This window comes from Falco peregrinus, chromosome 4, assembly GCF_023634155.1.
Source record: "Falco peregrinus isolate bFalPer1 chromosome 4, bFalPer1.pri, whole genome shotgun sequence".
NCBI lineage: Eukaryota > Metazoa > Chordata > Aves > Falconiformes > Falconidae > Falco > Falco peregrinus.
The window spans coordinates 54522268-54540246 of record NC_073724.1 but is presented as its reverse complement, the minus strand read 5'-3'; positions in this window follow the sequence as shown (position 1 = coordinate 54540246).

Below are 17979 nucleotides of genomic sequence, written 5' to 3'. Positions count from 1 at the left end.
GCTGATATGATTACAATAACATACAATGAAATTATGGAGTATTAATGGTGCTTAACCACTGTCAGGAATTAAGCAGAATTAACACGAGTCTTTCTCTGAGCAGACATAGTTTTGATAGGGCTGATTAAGGATTTGGCTATCTAAGGAAACTCATTATAGTATTAATTAGGATACAATGAGCACCAAACTGTGTTGTTTTGGCAGATTTCTGCATGGTGCCACACAATTGGTGAGAGGCTTAAAGCTCATCACATGAGCCCTGAAGTTTTTGGAATCAATACAACTTTTTTCTAAATGATTGATTTTTAAGCTTTTTATCTTCTCTTTGCCTTGCTGTGTTTAACAACTGCCCTCATAATCATTAAGATGGCAAAAATTTTGGGCTATCTTATGCACAATGAGCAAACAGAAGATACTTAAGTTCCTCTGTAGAAATATTTCATAAGAACTATCAGATTTGGCCCAAATTTTAAAATAGAAGTGTAGGAATATTTCTGCCTGGCTCAGACTACAGTCTAGAATTCTAGGTTTCAAGATGTACTTGCTTATTTTTACTGATGTTGTCATATAATATAAAGTCTCTTTTTATCACACTAATGTGATTTGCCTGAAATAACTTTAGTAATGTTTTATTTAAAGTGAGCTAACAGTAATTAATGTTTCCTTTTTAAAAAATGTTCCTATCTGTAGTTTGTTTTATACTTTTCAGGCTAGAAACCTTATCGTAGCAATAGTAAGGGAAATACTTTCTGAAATAAAAGAACAAATAATTAAAAAGTGTTGGGGAAAAAGAAAGGTCCCTTCTTCACTATTCATTTAACTTTGATAAGGTTTTTCTCTACTATGGAAAAAAAGATCTTCTAGGAACAGTAACTGTTGAGCTTTGGTGCTTATCCAACTACTAGTGAGCATTCTTGTGTAAAAAGCAGACGTGCACACACTACTGCAGTGAAACTCGAGTGTCCATGAGATAAAATGCACTATTTACTGTATTATAGTGCTCGTCTTAAAACAGAAGCCATTGAGCAGTAAACCTAACTGCTCTTTCCAAAACCTTTGGAAAGAACTTTCCCATAATGATTAACTAGTAATAAAAAGGCCAATTGGTTTGAGTAACCCCTGAGGCAAAACTTACTACACCCACTGGTACCCAAAGGAGAAAGGGTGTGTGCGTGAAGGGGGCTTCATCTCTGGGGGAAAGTAGCCAGCAGATCCATTGCTGCCCTCTCCTGGAGGCATCCTGGGAGAAAGTGTCCAGGAGAGAGGGGCTGGAGACCAGGCCACTGAAGACATGCTGAATCAGCAGCTCTACGGGAGCTCTAGGCCACTTATTTTGTTCTGGTTTTCAGTGGTGCTGGGCCGGGGACTCTGTCCCTTCAGAAACACGACTGGGAAAAGAGATTCATATTTCTGTATCTTCTCTGAATGGACTTTCAAATAGAAATCTGCCAACTTCTAGCGTTCACAAAGAGGTGCATTTGGCAAATACAGGTGAGCCTGCTTTCTTCATCTGCCTCAGGTTAACTTACTGGCACATCCTACCTCTCTGAAGGCCAGTAGTGCCTGAGACCATATCCAGCTCTTGGGTAGAGAGGGTCCAGCGGAAGATGGAGGGCACTCACTCTGAGAGGCAAGGTTTGGCTGCCTGACCAATTTTTAAAGGTTTTGATTCACCTTTGGAAAAGAAGAGACGGGAGGTTCTTTCTCCCTGAGGCTAGGTCTAGATCTGATAAACTAATCAGCAATACTTCATCCAGTTCTTACAGAAGGAGCTGAAAGCTGGGATTCTTCCACCAAGATGAGACCTCAGGTCCACACATGATCCTTGGTCAATTGATTGACCTCATCATCAATCCAAGAAGCTGGCTCATTCAAACACAACAAACCTACTGATTTGGAATGGCAGGTGTTGGTGCACTTGTTTGAAACGCCACCCAAGGGAAGGACATAAAAAATACAACTCTTTTCTCCCCTCAGATTATTAGAAACAAAGCTGGGAGAGAGAACATCTCCCAGTTTGTGCTGAGTGCTGAAGGCTTTGTATGTAGAGAGCGTCTCATTTTTGAGGCAGTAGCTCTGCCAACACAACCGACACCAAGTCAGCAGAAAAATCTGAAAAAGCAGGTCAGTAAAAGCTTCCTCAAAAGCAACATTTTACTTCCTTGAGTGCTACAGTCTTCAGATAGGTAAACATTAAGGGTCTACCACCTGCACTCCACTGACTTCTACCCACACATTCAGTGAAGATATTATTGCTCTAATGGTCTCAATATTTCACACAGCAACACATTTTACTATGAAAAATACTGCTGTCTAGTGGTCTGAATGTGGAGAACAGAGTAAGGAGTTTCCATTTTGTCCACATTATTAGCTCCACTGAGAACTCCATATAACCAAAACTGCCAAGTACCCAAAAGCCCAATTTGCAGGATGACAAAGAAAGCGACTCTCCACATGTGGCTTTGCGTGCAAAAGAATTTTCATGGCAAGATATGACTAATCCTTGAGTAATATGTCACAACTACAATTATTTTATTAATATTGGAATTAATTAGGAAATATGCTCCATCTCCTGTCTCTTTACTCATCTTCCATTGCACAGTGTCAAATTAAATGTAGTTACAATGCACTTGTGATCCAAAAATGCTCTATAAGGACAACAGGATGGCGTGGTATCCAAACAATGACAAAAAATAAGTAGTTGCCCTCTGAAAACAGCAAATACTGAACTTTTACAAAAAAAGGCAGGGGAAGCAAGAATTGTTGAAAGACATCGTCCAGCTGAATGTACATTCACACTTTACTGGATAGGTCTCCTACAAAATGCAGGAACCATCAGGCCCCGCTAAGAATTACCTGTTCTGGTTTTCAAAGTGCCTCCTGAGCTGTGCCTCAGCCATCTTGGGGAGTGCTTTTCTTTTCACACTGAGCATGAAGGAATTCTCAGGAAAAGTGAGATTTAGAAGATCAGGAGATGGAGTCTTGACTGGACAGCTAGGTCATTGAACATGTCTTTGTCCTTTAGCTGGATTAATGTAAGCTCTAAAACCTTAGAAACAGATCTCCAGACCTGAGTTGATAGGGCATATGTTTTCCCTAAAAAGAAAATTGCTTAAGCCAAACTTTTGCCCAATAAACTTCACCATCACTTTTTTTTTCCCTTAAAAAAAAGTAAAGAGAAAATATAGTGGAATGGGAACACCTAGAAAAAAACAGACTCCCTAGAAGTACTGAAACAACTATTCATAATTATTGTGTTCACCTAGATGCTGACAGGACATAAACCAAATGAAGCAGAAAAGCTGCTTCTCCTAGAACTAGGGTACAATACATCTTAATATTTAGGAAGGAGAAATTGGAAAATGAGAGGACTGCAATGGAGTGAAGAGCTGACAAACACAGTTGTGAATGAAAAAGTCTGTATGGGCTATGATGAGGTAAGTGAGAAAACTGGCTGTGTGGTGGGGAACTATAAGGCTTTCTATAAGGTGAGGTATTTGGTCAGGACTGGTATGAGAGCCTTGGCATTCCGATGATAATCCAGAGTAAACCTTTCCCATCTATCACATGCCCTCACAAGTATTGGTGATAGAAGAACTGATATCACAGACAAATTTTCAAAAATGTAAATACAGGCATATAAATAAAGGAAAAGCTGATTACAGAAAGATACCTGATAGCTTTTGTCTGAGACTCAAGTTAAAAGGGTATAAATAATTCCCATAGCATGATTGCACAATAAAGTAAAAAACTCCTCAAGGAGAATGTTATATATTTCATTTATTATACATCACTCTTATGTTTACAACTGAAATACATCTTTCCTTGGGGACTGTGCCATCATTTATTTTAAATCAATGTTTAAAATTAAATGGTAATCCTCAAGAGAGTGGAGACTCTTCAGTTACCAGCCCTTCCAATTGAAAATCTTTCTTTCATGTTTCTATTTAATACTCAATCCAGGGTTTGAAATTAATTAAAAGATATCCTTTCTCTAATCTTTTGATTATTAGCTTCAAAGTTTTTTTTTTTTTGGTTTTTTTTGCCCTTTTTTTTTTTTTTTAAATACACAGCGTTACAATAATTTCATCTTTTAGCAATTGTATTGGGTTTCCATGGCAAGGTTTTGGTAGTGGGGGGGCTACAGGGGTGGCTTCTGTGAGAAGCTTCCAGAAGCTCCCCCTGTGTCTGACATCCCCAGATGGACCCGCCGCCGGCCAAGGCCGAGCCCAGCAGTGATGGTGGCAGCGCCTCTGGGACAGCGTGTTTAAAAAGTGGGAAAGCCAACCCCAGCCGGAGAGAGGGGCGAGGAGGTGTGAGCGCAGCACCCTGCAGCCCCCCGGCCGGGCAGGAGGGGCAGGGGGGGCTCCAGGCGCCCAGCAGAGATGCCCCGGCAGCCCCTGGCGAAGCCCCCGCTGGGGCAGGCCGTGCCCCCGGCCCATGGCGGCGAACGGGGGAGCAGATCCCCCCCCCGCAGCCCGCGGGGGACCCCAGGCCGGGGCAGGGGGTGCCCGAGGGAGGCTGCGACCCGCGGGCAGCCCGGCCGGAGCGGCTCCTGGCAGGGCCTGTGGCCCCGCGGGGGGGGAGCCCGGGCCGGGGCGGGTTCGGGGCCTGTGACCCCGCGGGGGGCCCGGGCTGGAGCCGGCTGGGCCTGAAGGGCGGCACCGCGGGGGGGCCCGGCCGGGGCGGTGCGTGAAGAGCTGCAGCCCGGGGGAAGGGCCCCCGCGGGGGAAGGTCGCGGAGGAGCCGCTCCCGGGGGAGGGACCCCGGGCTGGAGCAGGGCAGAGTGTGGGGAGCCTCCCCCGGGGGGCAGGAGCGGCAGGGACCGCCTGAGGGACCCCCCAGCCCCAGCACCGTCCGGCCCGTGGCGGGGGGGGAGCGAAGTCGAGCCCGGGAAGAGGGGAGCGGTGGGGGGAGGGCATTTTAAGATTTGGTTTTATTTTCTTACTACCCTTCTCTGATTTGACTGGTAATAAATTAAACTAATTTCCCCAAGTTGCGTCTGTTTTGCCCGTGACGGTAATTGGTGAGCGATTGCTCCCTGTCCTTACCTCGGCCCGCGAGCTTTTCATTCTATTTTCTTCCCCCGGCCCAGCTGAGGAGGGGAGCGATAGAGCAGCTTTGGAGGGCACCTGGCATCCAGCCAGGGTTAACCCACCACAGCAGTATATCCAAACTGTTATTAAATGTACAAACTGCATTATCTTCTGACCAAAAGTCAAAGGAGAAGGGACTGTTGGGGGCAAATTACAGGTTCTTGCTTAGGAACAGTCACGTGATATGTAACTAGTGCATTTATAGTGTTTAATTGCAGTTCCCCACTATCAAAAACAAATATAAGGGGAAGCTGTTAATAGGATGCAATGTGTAATGTCACTCAATGACTTGTTTTGATGCATCTTGGGACAGGGCTTTATCACATAGTATTCAACGGCCATTTCACTTGTGAAAGGTAGTTTTTTTTCAAGCTCATCATACAGACCAAGTACTGCATTGTGGGGGGCAAACAGCCACCCCCTCCCAGTCTGCAGAGGTCAGGTCTGGCCTACATATGGAGCCAGGAAATCTGTACCACAAATGTTTGTCATTTATTCATGTTTTCATCTCCTGTTAGCATCCTGACCCTCTCATAGCATGCTTGACCTGATGTTTTGCTTGCATGAGTTACGTGGGAGAAATACAGGACTTCAGCAGCTAGAGCTAGCAATGCAATGTTATTTCGTCACCTTCACAGAAGATTACAAAAACAAAAGAAGAAATAACACTCTTGGCTGATAAAAATATATTCCAAATCAGTGGACCCATAAAGCCCAAAGTCTATTATGTCCATGTTCTAGAACATTTCAGCTCTGACACTTCCACAGGCACTGGTCTGTAGAAAAATAGCTCTGAAGTACTAACAAGCCTGAACTTGGCTTCGTGCTGCCCTGTTCTTATGCATTCATGAGGTCTCACTGTCACTCAAGGAGTCCACAAGGACACTCATCTCTGATTGCAGAAGTAGGGATTTACTGAATACTGTCTGCACAGGATTAGTAAAAATGCACCCCCCTCCCTGCTCAAATATGGATTAAACCCTGCACCAGAGCTCTCCCCTGGAAGGAAAACTCAGACACATGTGGCATCTTGGTGTGGGCTCAGGTTCTTATTTAGATAGGGCTTCCTAAAGACCATAGCTCTTCCTAAACATGGTATTGATATTTTTAAACAGCTCTGTAGCTAGCAATGTGGACTGAGACCATACAGGTGATGGAAATCTCTGTTCCAAAAACCTACGTTAAGGCTGCTCTTAACCTTTCGTGGGGACCGTAGTCTGTGTATACCTTCATAGAGACAAAGCAAGAAGAGAGTGTGCCTGCAGGAATGCATGTATTTTCCAAAGGAAAGGGAGTAAAAAAGCCATGCACCGATACAAAAGTCTGCTAATGAGGTCACGCTTCACTCAGTGCAACTGGAAATACAATTTTCTGATACTTAGGGAAAACTGTTAATAAGACTTTTATCAAAGATTTGTTTGAAATGGAAGTTGCTAATAAGATAGAATAGAAAGTAACTAGAACAGTAAGGGTAACATATCGGAACAACAACTTTCACATAATTTGAAGACTTTTGTTCTTTCATGTCACATTAGTGACTTTCATATACCTTTTTGCAATTTTCATATGGTATTAGTGACATTTGCATCTCTAGGAGCAACTTTTCATATATGCTCTCTGAGAGACTTCTGGCATGTGCTGGCAGCTTTCATATTTTATTTAGGATTTTAACTTACTGTCAAATGTTCTGTTCCACAAAGATGAAAAGGAAGTCGTTGATGCTGCATGTCTTAAACTTCTTAATAAAAATGTGGATAACAATAGCTGCAGTTCAAGAAAAAGATAATCCTGCACCTCTGCTGCACTTTGGGGAGCAACCCGTGTGGTCCCCGAGACCTGCAGCTATGGAAATGGAAAATTATATTTTATGGCTAATTAAAACTTCCCATGGGAAAGTGGCCCCTACAGCTCTCTCAGAAGGTAAATAGAAAAGGAATCAGAAAGTTGGTGGTTGTTTTTCTCCCTTGAGCAGACTATTCATCCCACTGTAAGACCGCAGAGTGGATGAATGATGGAATATTTGACTGATGTAATTTATGGTGCTCCATATGACAGCCTATTTCAGAGCGCTTGAGGTTTTTACAGTCTCTGGTAGTAGTACCTGCTGCTGAAACAAGAGATTACTCTCCTTGGACAGACAGTAATTTAATAGTACAACTGTGTAGCTAGCCACCTCCTACTGTATTTCACCACCCACTCCAGTCAGCTTTTGATAGATAGGCCTCAGCACTCGGAACATGAAGCACTATGTATCCTGCTCACAGTCTTAGGAGATACATCAAGGGTGAAAAACTGGAAGGAAAATAAATAAATAAAAGTGCTAACAAAGTCAAGTAAGCACTGGTTCTCAGTTTTGTTGTTTTTACTGAAAATATACAACAAAAGGACAAAGTGCCACATTGTATATTGGGTGCTGTTAGCTTTCCAGACATATGATCAACACTGGTAATGTTTCTAGTCTTGGTTGTTTTTTAAATATTTGACCACAAAATTCTCTCAATTCTCTATAAAGTTCCATTTTAAGAATGAACCTAAAAATATAACTGGCCTTTTCATTAACGTATAAAACGCTACTAACTCTGTGCATAAGAGCAAGGCAGGTGTGAATCTGTTGAGGTGAAAGAGGAGTTTTTTTCTTCCTGGAGCCACAGTCCCAGGTTGTAACTATCACACTTGGATGCATGCACAGGCATCCAGCGTGTCTCCCCTTGTCCAGGTGACATGGCGTTCAAGCTCCTCATCGGTGACTGCAGAAAGGTTGAGCTACCAGTGCTCAAGGTACCAGCAGCACCCCGGGGTTTCCCTGCCAGTAGCTGAGGTGGCTGAGAGGGACTTGCATCGTCTTTTCAGCCACTTCAGTTTCCATGAGAGGGTGAAAACAGCAGTGGGCTGTATTCAAGGTGCTGAGCAGAGCCTGGCAATGCTTAGGGAGCAGGTACGTGTCAAGGAGAGGCAGGTAACCCTGAGGTGCCTCTTGTGGCTATGCACAACTTGTTTCTCCATTAGAGCACCCCAGAGCTGAGCTCCTACAGGAGGATGGCGATGGTAGCAGCAACAGCTCTGCTGGATCACTTCTCGCTTCCGCTTGAAAGGTTTTGAAGCCCATAATCCTCAGGTTACAAGTAAACCTGAGCCAGGGCAGTGTTGGACACAAGCCACTGCGCAGGCAAAAATCTTCAATTTTACCAGGTCAGGGAAAAAAAGAAGAGGCTCTGTAACTGCTGGTGCAGCCATGGCAAGGCAGGGAAGATGTGTGTCCCAGTCCCTGTTAGGATGACTGTCCCATCACCTTCTCCAGCAGTAACTTAAAGAGCCTATGGAGATTTACTACCTACAAAGCTCAGCATCAGTTAAATGGTGGCTTCCTAATTGCCCATCTCCCCCTTCCATGGCCAGGGAAAGTTTGCACTGGGACAGCTAATGAATAATACCCCAGCTTTCAGTCTGTTTAACACCACTTTGGCAGACAAGCTACTTATGCCATGTTTCCCTGAACCACCAGTTTTCAGACTCACGACTGAAGGCAAACCGGTTGTAAAGTGGAGAGGTCATCTGCCCAGTGAACATCTTCACTGTTCCTGGCTGCAATAACAGCAAATACACTTCTCTCTGACTACTACTTTATGTTATTTTTTCACTTCTTGAAGCTACTTAATTCTATCCTTTCCAGCCACACTATAGGGAAAAAAAAAAAAAAGAAAAAAAAAAGAGGCTTTTAGAATAGCCAAGGGAGCTCTCCCAGTGCAAATACTTTCATGAATATTTATTCATGGTAGGATTTGCTCTGCTTTTCTGTGAACATTTCTGTGAATAAATTCTTACTCTAGATCTAACTAGATCTTTGTGAATTAGCAAGAAGCCGAGTAGATAAATGGATTTTATTTGCAAGAATATTTGTGAATCTTTCCTCTACTTCCCACTCCATGCCCACACCCCCCCCTTTGATTTTGTCTCTTGGCCCAATATTCAAAAGGAAAGGAACAAATACGCTTTTTCACCTCTTGCACACACACGTATCAAGAATTGATTAAGAATGGGATGGGCCAGAGTCAAAAAATCTTGGACAGCTGCAGGTATAATTTGCTACTAATAAGGAGGTGCAGGAACATCCAGCAACATTTATTCTCTAAGGACACCATCCGGCATCTGCCAATCACTTCTGTGAGGATTTGAGTGCTCACAAGCCCCACTGAACTCAGGTGGGCTGAAGGGTTCCCAGGTGTGCTCTGCAGCTTGCAGAATCAGCCCTTCAGCGTATGGCTGCATGAGGAGAGCTCAGTTCTCAGCCGCAGCCACGGGGGAGACTGTGCTGTCAAACAATCCTCGCTGAATAAAATCTGGGTTAAGTCTTCAGCCTTCTGTGTCATTGTGCTGTGATATCCTTAGACAGGGAACCAGCTTTAGGCTAAGAAGAGCACACCAAACACCTAATCTAGGCACAAGGAAAACCAGGAGCTTTTCTTAGCAGTCTCCCTCTCTGCTTATTAGGAGGCTCCACGTCCTTGTGCTGCAGCCAGGTCTCCCAGAGCTGGCAAGCATGCTGCAAGCTTTCTGCTAATAAAGCCCCTGCTGCAGGTCTGAGTCCTCAGATGCTGTTTACAACCTCCTGAAAGGGTTTTTGCGCTTTCCCTTGGTTCAGCCAACCTGTATTATGTCTGGTACTGCATCCCTCATCTCCCAATGTTACTTCTTAGAAGCCTAGATTTTCCATGCTTCCTTTTTGCCCTTTCCAGCCTGTATCATGCTTTTCATTACTGACTGCTGTCCCCTCAGATGCCCTTGAACCCTCAGAAGATTTTTTAATTGATTTTTGCCTCCTTAATCCACAGCTCTTTTCACCTCCATGTAAACGCAGTCTTAAATACCTTCCCACGTGCCTGCAAGCCCCCATGTCTTATTTCCAGGTTTCTGTTCATCATATTTTCTCTCTGTTTCTCTTGTAACTGCTAAAGAAACAAAATCCAACTCCTCTTTCTCCCACCTTCAACTCTTCACCCTCTGCCCCCTGTCCTGCAGGGAACTTTTAAGAACTACAAAACTATGTTGATGCTCTATTTTCAATACCAGATTCACCATTTCTTCAGGACAACACTATTAAAAGTGCAGATTTTAAAATGTTTAGACTTGATCTATTTAATAACTGTATGCTAGTAGAGCCTTTTGGATTCAGACTATCCCTTCCAAGGAGTATTCTCTGGAATACTCTCAAGCAATATTAAGAGGGATCAAATGTCATACTCTGAGAGTAACATCTTTGATAGATGTTTTCTGTTTATCTTTTAGATCAGCTTTCCTCTCTAAAAAAAAGTGCTCGTTCACCCACTTGATAGTTTTGAAAACTGAACCTTGTTTGCAAGCCACAGGGCAAGTTCACTGAAGGCGCCAGCATAACGATTAATGCTTTACATCTCCTGGCCAGAGGCTCTTGAGTCTGACTTTGACACGATGAGCAGCCAGGTCTAGATGGCAAGTCATATCTCCTAAATTTGGCCTGCCTAGGCAAACAGCTAACATTTATGCTACCTCTAGCTGTCTTTAATTATTTTTCTCAGCATTAAGTGCCTTCTTCCACAGGATCACTAGAGAGCAGGGATGGTTTTCATCTCATCTGGACATTCTTGAGAGAGGGTGCATACTAGGCTGGGCCAAATTCAGCATGGTAGTCCAACAAAAAATATCTTGCTTGTGGCATCAAGATAGCACAGGTTTCTCAACATAAAGTCACCCATTTTCATATTCTTAAATGGGACTTCAAGGTGAAATGCCACCCTCTGCTCCTGCCAGCACTACCGACCAGCATATGAGCACCTCAGGCTGGGTCTTAACTGCTGGTTGTAGGCTGGGCTTGAGGCTGGGAGTTAGCTGTGTGAAGTGACACCCAGCTAGCAATGAGAAAAATATTCGTCTGAGCTCTATGAATATTTGTGGCCTGTCATATTCCATGACATGCAGGGAACAGCTCAGTGAGCTTATATTGCAGACATCTGAGCTCAGGAATGCCGTAATAGGCTATGGCATGATGTCACTGACACTGCGTTGGTTGTACTAGGGAAATACTACTGGCCAGAGACATTAATAAGATGCTGAGAAATGCTGCTCGATCTTACCTACCTGTTTTAGGGTGCTAACAGTTTTCCTGAAGTTGTCTATTCTGAAACTAATTTGAAATCCATTTTGTAATGGATTTTTAATAACTGTTCAGTGATAATTCCTAATGTTCAGGCTAATATGAATTGACAGCAGATGTTACTGTTTATTATTTCTATTATTATGATAAAAATGCATATTTAAAAAAAATCTGATGTCTTCTTGCTTGTTAAAAGTCCAGTTGCAGAGAATTAACATTTAGGAACCATCCATAAATTTTAGAAACAACCCACTTATTTTGCAAGAAATTTAGCCCCTCAGATTATCTGCCAATGATCCTTTCTACTTCCTCTTTCCCTCCCTCCATCTCCTGTGATCGCTTCTGCTACCAGTTCAGGCAGGGCAGGAATGCCCAATAAAATACTTTTATGGTGTCTGAAGTGATGTGCCATTAAAAGGTTCACAGTATCTGCACATCTTCAGCTTCTGAGACTTTCAGTCCTGCTAGTAAGTCTTGGCTCTTAGTGCTGTGTGTGTTTTTTAACCCCTCAAGTACAAATGGTATTTTTTTCCCCCTTTATTATTACAAACACAAAGAAAACAGTATAAAATCCTCAAGGAGCAGCTGCTCTGCAAGGACATTATGAGTGTCCATGGTACTGCTGCAGCATGAGCATCTGTCACTCAAGAAAATGTCATCTTGCCCAACCAAATCCCTTGTGCAATCAGAGTGGAGAAAGCACTTGTTTAGAAAGGTTTATGGGCTGACGTCTGTTTGAATGAGTAACATCTGGGCTAGGATGGGCAGGATGCACATTCTTGTTCAACCAAGCCATTAAGTGCTATCTTAATAGCAAAGAGGGTACTTTAATTGAAAGGAAAACTCCAACCAAAATCTTGAAACAAATGTCACCACTTCCACATTTTCAAATCACATTATTTTCTAAGTTTCAGTTGGAAAGAAATCTAGCTTTCACAAAAATGCATCGATAATCTTTAGGGGTAATAGTTTATTATTCATAATATAATCACAGCAGACATTTGAGACAAATCTCATGTTATTTTTCTTGGACTTGTTAATCAAATCACCTCTTCAGGAAAGAGATTCTGCTTATTAAAAATAATATCTTGAACAGAACAGGGAATTGAACAAGGCTTTCATTCGTAAGGACACAAACACATTGGATTCAAAAATTACTTATCATATCAAGGTATAATATAAACATAACTGTCAGAATAAAAAGCATAAGTATTATTAGATCATGTTAAAATTATGGGTGTTAGAAGTTTTTAAAATAATTTGTTAATGGCTTGAGAAAATCTTATCTGTGCAAGTTTAATACGGGTATAAATATACTGATTTTAGTGCTGTAAATCAAGTTCTACCTCCTTGAGTAGGACTAATTAGCACTAATTAAGGAAATTTCTTATTTTACTTCCACATTTAAAGATTACCTTTTCAATCCTTATTATATATACAGCAGTTGCTTTGTTAACATGTGCCACCATAGGTTAAAAAGTACTCAGCAGAGTGATTTGTCTGTTTCATTTTTTGCCTTTGTTGTTGAAAATTTTTCATTTGCTTTCGCTTTGAAGTGCAGAGCAGCACCCTTTCACTCACCCACCTTTTTCGAAGGCAAAATGTAAATCACAAGAATTTATTTTCTTTGCTAACAAACATTTCTTCCTGGGGATTTTTATCACCTTTAGATATAACTTTTTTTAAAGATACAAATTAAATCAGACTGTTACAAGATTTCCCAGAGGACTTTTTTCTTCATTTACAGAGACAATGTTATACTTTTATCCATTCTTTCACAGAATTAACAGAAAAATGGAAAATGGGGATAAGACTGGTTGCTAAATCACTAGCTGATGATCTAACAGATCCATGGATGTTTTTGTACTTGAAGATGTCTCGGGGCAGCATATATATATACACGTATATGACTCTCTCCACACACCACACACACACATATAGAACCCTTTTGCCCCAAGAAATCTTTTACTTTAAAATAAACCTCACTGTTTCTTTTCCACCAAAAGTTTTTGCAATTCCACACTAAAGATTACGAGGTACTTTTTCTGCAGAGCTCTGATCAGCAGATTTGATATATGGATTTAGATCAATTTTTTCTTATGGCAAATCTATATGTTATTCTACTTCTTCATTTGGTACTATTTGCTGAGTGGCTGTTACTTGGGAGCAAAGGTCAGTATCTTGCTGTTGGAGCAGCCGAGTAATCTTTTACTCCTCATAAGGGTAGTCAGAGATATTAAATCACAGTTGACGTACCTGAAGCACAGCAACTTCATCCATATTTTATCTGCTGTAAATTTAATACCACAGCACTTTTTAGGGTGATGTATTTATTAACTGGCTGGGGATGAGCAGTACAGAAATTCAGTTTGTTCAGGAAAATAAAATGAAGACACTGACAAGTTTATGAAGTAAGCACAATAGCTATTTATTACTTTTTAAACACGCAGTGCACCTAAATGTTTTTAGCAGTGTTTGCCCAAATAAATGAATAAAGCTTCCCAAATCATCTCTGTTTACTTTTCTTTTGAATTTTAATAAAGTTTTTGCTTCATTTGAAAAAGCACATCCTAGCTTCCTTCAGAATAAAATGCATTCTTTATGGAAATAAACATAGCTAAGTGTTCAGATAAGCTGGAGAGGGGCATTGTGGGAAGAGAAACAAATCATTCACAGCCCTGCTGTATATTAATCCCATCTTTTCCATTTTTGGTTCTGATTTATTTTGTTCTTTACATTCTACCACCACCAAAATAAATGAAGCCATGAATACAATAAGTTTTTAAATGCAAGTATCCGCCTTCTGCTGGCTTCTATTGCATTTGAATAGCACTTATTATTTTTACTCAGTGTTATTCTTTGTATTTCTCATAGTAAATAATTCACACAGCTTTTTCTTTCCTTGTAACCAAGATGTGCTTATGTTTTCATGCAACTGAAAAAAAATCATTCTAGATCTTTTCATCCTTCATTAACTGTGACTTCTATCTCTTTATAACATGGTAAAGAAAGTTAAAAGCATGCTATACTGCCAAAAAAAAGTCACTGTGACCTTAATGCCTCTGTTGTATAAAGTGTTTATGATTTTATTGGTGATCATTGAAACCTGATGACCAACACAGCCTGGGAAAACTCAGTTTTTGCTTACAACCACCCCAGCAACATGCCAAGTGTGGTATGGTGGGTTTGCAGACCACAGTTACATCAGAGGAATGGCACTGGCAGAACTCGAGGAACACCCAAACAGTCTGGTCAACCGTTTTGATTTGTTTTCTTCCTTGATAGAGGACTGTGCATGTTTGCCCCTTGAACTCCAAAGGGGCATCCTTTGCAAATCAAATGTCATTGACTATATATGTACTTTAGATGCCATTTCTGCACAGAGCTATTCTGTTTTTCCATGGTTGTTTATAAAAAGGACGAGTCAAGTGACTAAATGACTACAGCAGCTCTTTGCCACTCTTTTGGCTGCAGTATTTGTTTCCTCGGGACAGCCCACGAAAAAATATCTACACTACACTGCATAGCGTCTTGTTCTTTGCCTGCTACATCATCAAAATTTGATTATTCAGGTTCTTGGAGATAAGAGACCAGACAATAAGGCCTCTTTCTTTAACTCTGCCCATGCTGAGGTAGGTAATTAGGCAACTCCTGATTTGCTCCACAAAGACAAGAACAGAAAGAGAAATCCCCAGGAAGGGATGCCTCAGATTGAACCTCCAATTTACCTTGGGAAGTCTGGAATACTTTTCATTTTCCTGCCTCCAGGTCTGTGCAGAAAAGTCTCATCTGCATTCCTTTATGGAGATAACATCGTGTTGGTCTCCATCCCTTTCACAGATCCTCACTGCAGGACCACCTCCTCACTCTTGCTGTTCAGTGCTTACTGCAATTTATTCCCCAAGGACCCTTATTATTAAAACCCATCTCTCACTCCCACTTTGCTTTTTCCTTTCCTTTCAGCTTCTCTGACCCATTTCCCTCATTCTTGCATCCTCCCTAAATTTCTCACATGGGTTTTTCCTCTCCTCTACCTCCCAGAGTAGAATTTGGCAGCACGTTGGCAGCACACTGAGGCCAACGGGAGAGTGCCCTTTGGTTTCAAGGGGCTTTGGATTACCAGCTAAGCTTCCATGACCACTTGTCCCCTCTGTTGTAAAGCTCCACATGAGTATTATGCTACAGAAAGCATCACAGCAGAGGAGCTGGGTGGCTTCACAGGCTCAGAGCGGAAGGCTATAACCACATATTCATCTGCCAGTCAGAGAGGGGAAACCCTGGGGCAAAACTTGCACAAAATAAGCTCCATTATTCAGACTGTGCAAAAGGGAGGAAAACGAGAATTTTGCATTCTGGACTGACATGCTGCAAAGAGTGCTGGCACAGAATAATGCTACATAATAATAATAGTAATAATATTTGTACATAATTTATCATTATACACTACAAACTCAGCTCAAATCCCGGTGCCATAGTATTCGCTTCCGGCTCCATATCCTCCTCTTGCTATACTCTTTTTATTGGCTTACATGTGCTGTAGAAATTAGTTTTATTCTAATTTAGAGCCTTTGAGGAAAGGCTGAAAAAGCATGTACTAGTCCATAGTCATTAAAAAACTCAAATGACAGTATTTCATCCTGCTTTTGAGGCTAAAATATTAGGCTTTGAAACATGAATCACACAGCTTATTTGAGGCTGTGAAGAAGCTTAGGATCATAGCTTTAGTTAAAAATAAGCTTTAATACATAAAGCTGAGGAAAAGGAAGCATACAGAATACCTCAGAAGTCAAAGTACAGCTACTGAGCAGCTCTGAGTTTGTGTATACCATACTGCTCTGCTTTTAACCCAGATACTGTTGGGCTGCACCAGAGGTGAAGGAAGGCAGAGAACCAGGGATAGTTCAGAGGGAGGTGTTGGGTAGCATGTAAAGGGAACAGCGCCTACCAAGTCCTAAAGAATTAACAGTTTGCAAAGTCTTTAAGCTTGCAGAAGAACAAAAGATATATTGTTTCACAGCACCCCCCCCCCCACCCCGTTCCCCCCCCACCCCGTTCCCCCCCCCTTCCTTTTTTTTTTTTTTCCTTCTTCTTTTTCTCCTGGCCTTGTAAATCCCATATTGGCAAGCAAGAATGAATGTTATTAAACGTCTTTTAAGAGGTCCATACTGCAATAGCCCTTGCAGTGTCCTAAGTTGCCAGTTGCCCTAAATCTTCTATAGTTTAAATGCAATCCAAAACCAAACCCCACAAGGACAGAACAGCTTACTTGTAGAGAAGGGGGAAAAAAGGATGAAAACCACACTTTGAGTCTTAGCTAAGGAAGCTGTGCTATCAACCCCCTGCCTCACAGGACCAAGTGTCTGCTCTGCTCCAGGCTGATCCTGGGTTACCCATAGCTTGTGGGACCATGGGCTTTGGTTAGGGCCACCTGGTCTCCTTTCAGAGTTGAGTTTGAACACCTCTGGCCCTATTTCTTGCCATCAGCCCTTGCAGGAGTTGTGCGGAAAGGCTATTACAAGCCTGCACAAGGCAAGGCCATGAGGACTACACTCTGGAGAACTGAATTTCAAGAGCTCAGTTAATTCCCCAGAGGAAGCCTAAGGTAAAACAATAATCATCACCTTGCTCCCCTCCCACCCGTTGGAGCACAAGTTCCTGATTACTGGGCCAGCTGCAGGGAGAGGACATTATGCTGCTGCTTAGACCTCCTTCTCAGCCAGTGCCACTCAGCTCCTTATCCTAACAGCATGAAGCCACCTGATTCTAGGGCTGCATTTAAAAATAGTATCCATTTCTCTTTTTCTTTCTTTTAAAAGCAGACTTCTTTGATATACATTGTTATTTATAGCTTAGATCTAGGCAGCGCATTTGTGATTTAGGGAGAATACCTGAGGTGCAATACTGATTATTTCTTCAATACGCAGCCCATCGTTCATAAAATAGGTAGCAGAAAAGTGGTGGCAAAAGGAGGATGTAAGTATCCGGCTCGCTGATCTCCACTCCATTTGCACTCCTCTGCTCTGAGTGAGGTCCTACAGGGAGGAGAAAGGGCTTAAAGGCACAGTCCTCAGACAATAGCACTCTCAGAATGGTTAATTATAGCACAAAGCCCTAAGAAACTTAAGTGGATTTTGCATGGCTTTATGGAAAGTGGAAACTATTCTCTTCACCATTTGCCAAGCCACACACACATCACAGCGTAGCAGCTAGAGTTTCAAAGCTTTTGCAAAACCAGGTTACACATCAATTTCATTATTTCACTTGCTATGTGAAAGTGTGACGCAAAAAGCTCTCAAAAAACATGACCACATCCAACACATCTGATATCGCAGACACCTGGTAAGGTCTCTGTAAACTCTTTCATTGATGCCAGGTCGTGCTATGCTTTTAATATGCCCACCAGAAAGGGAAACAAATCTTCTGTGAAAAGCTTTCCAACTACCCTCCTCAAGGGAAAACTTTCCCCAGCCATCCACACAAACACACTCCCAAGTGAAACGAGGGAAAATTACTATTTTGATCCACTGTCTCATATTTGTGCCCTTGCCAACCACTAAGGTTTTGTCTGTGTTCTTTCCTCTAAAGGGGTGACAACAGAGGCTATAAGCTGGAGTGATATCTGTATCTCTTTCTTTCTTTCTAAGGGTAAGTACCAGACGTGGTGAAAATTAAGGCTCTGAGTAGTATGGTTTCAAGATTTACAGTGGAATGGAAGAGACGGAAAAGAAGGCCAGAAAGCTAATAGGTAGAGACATA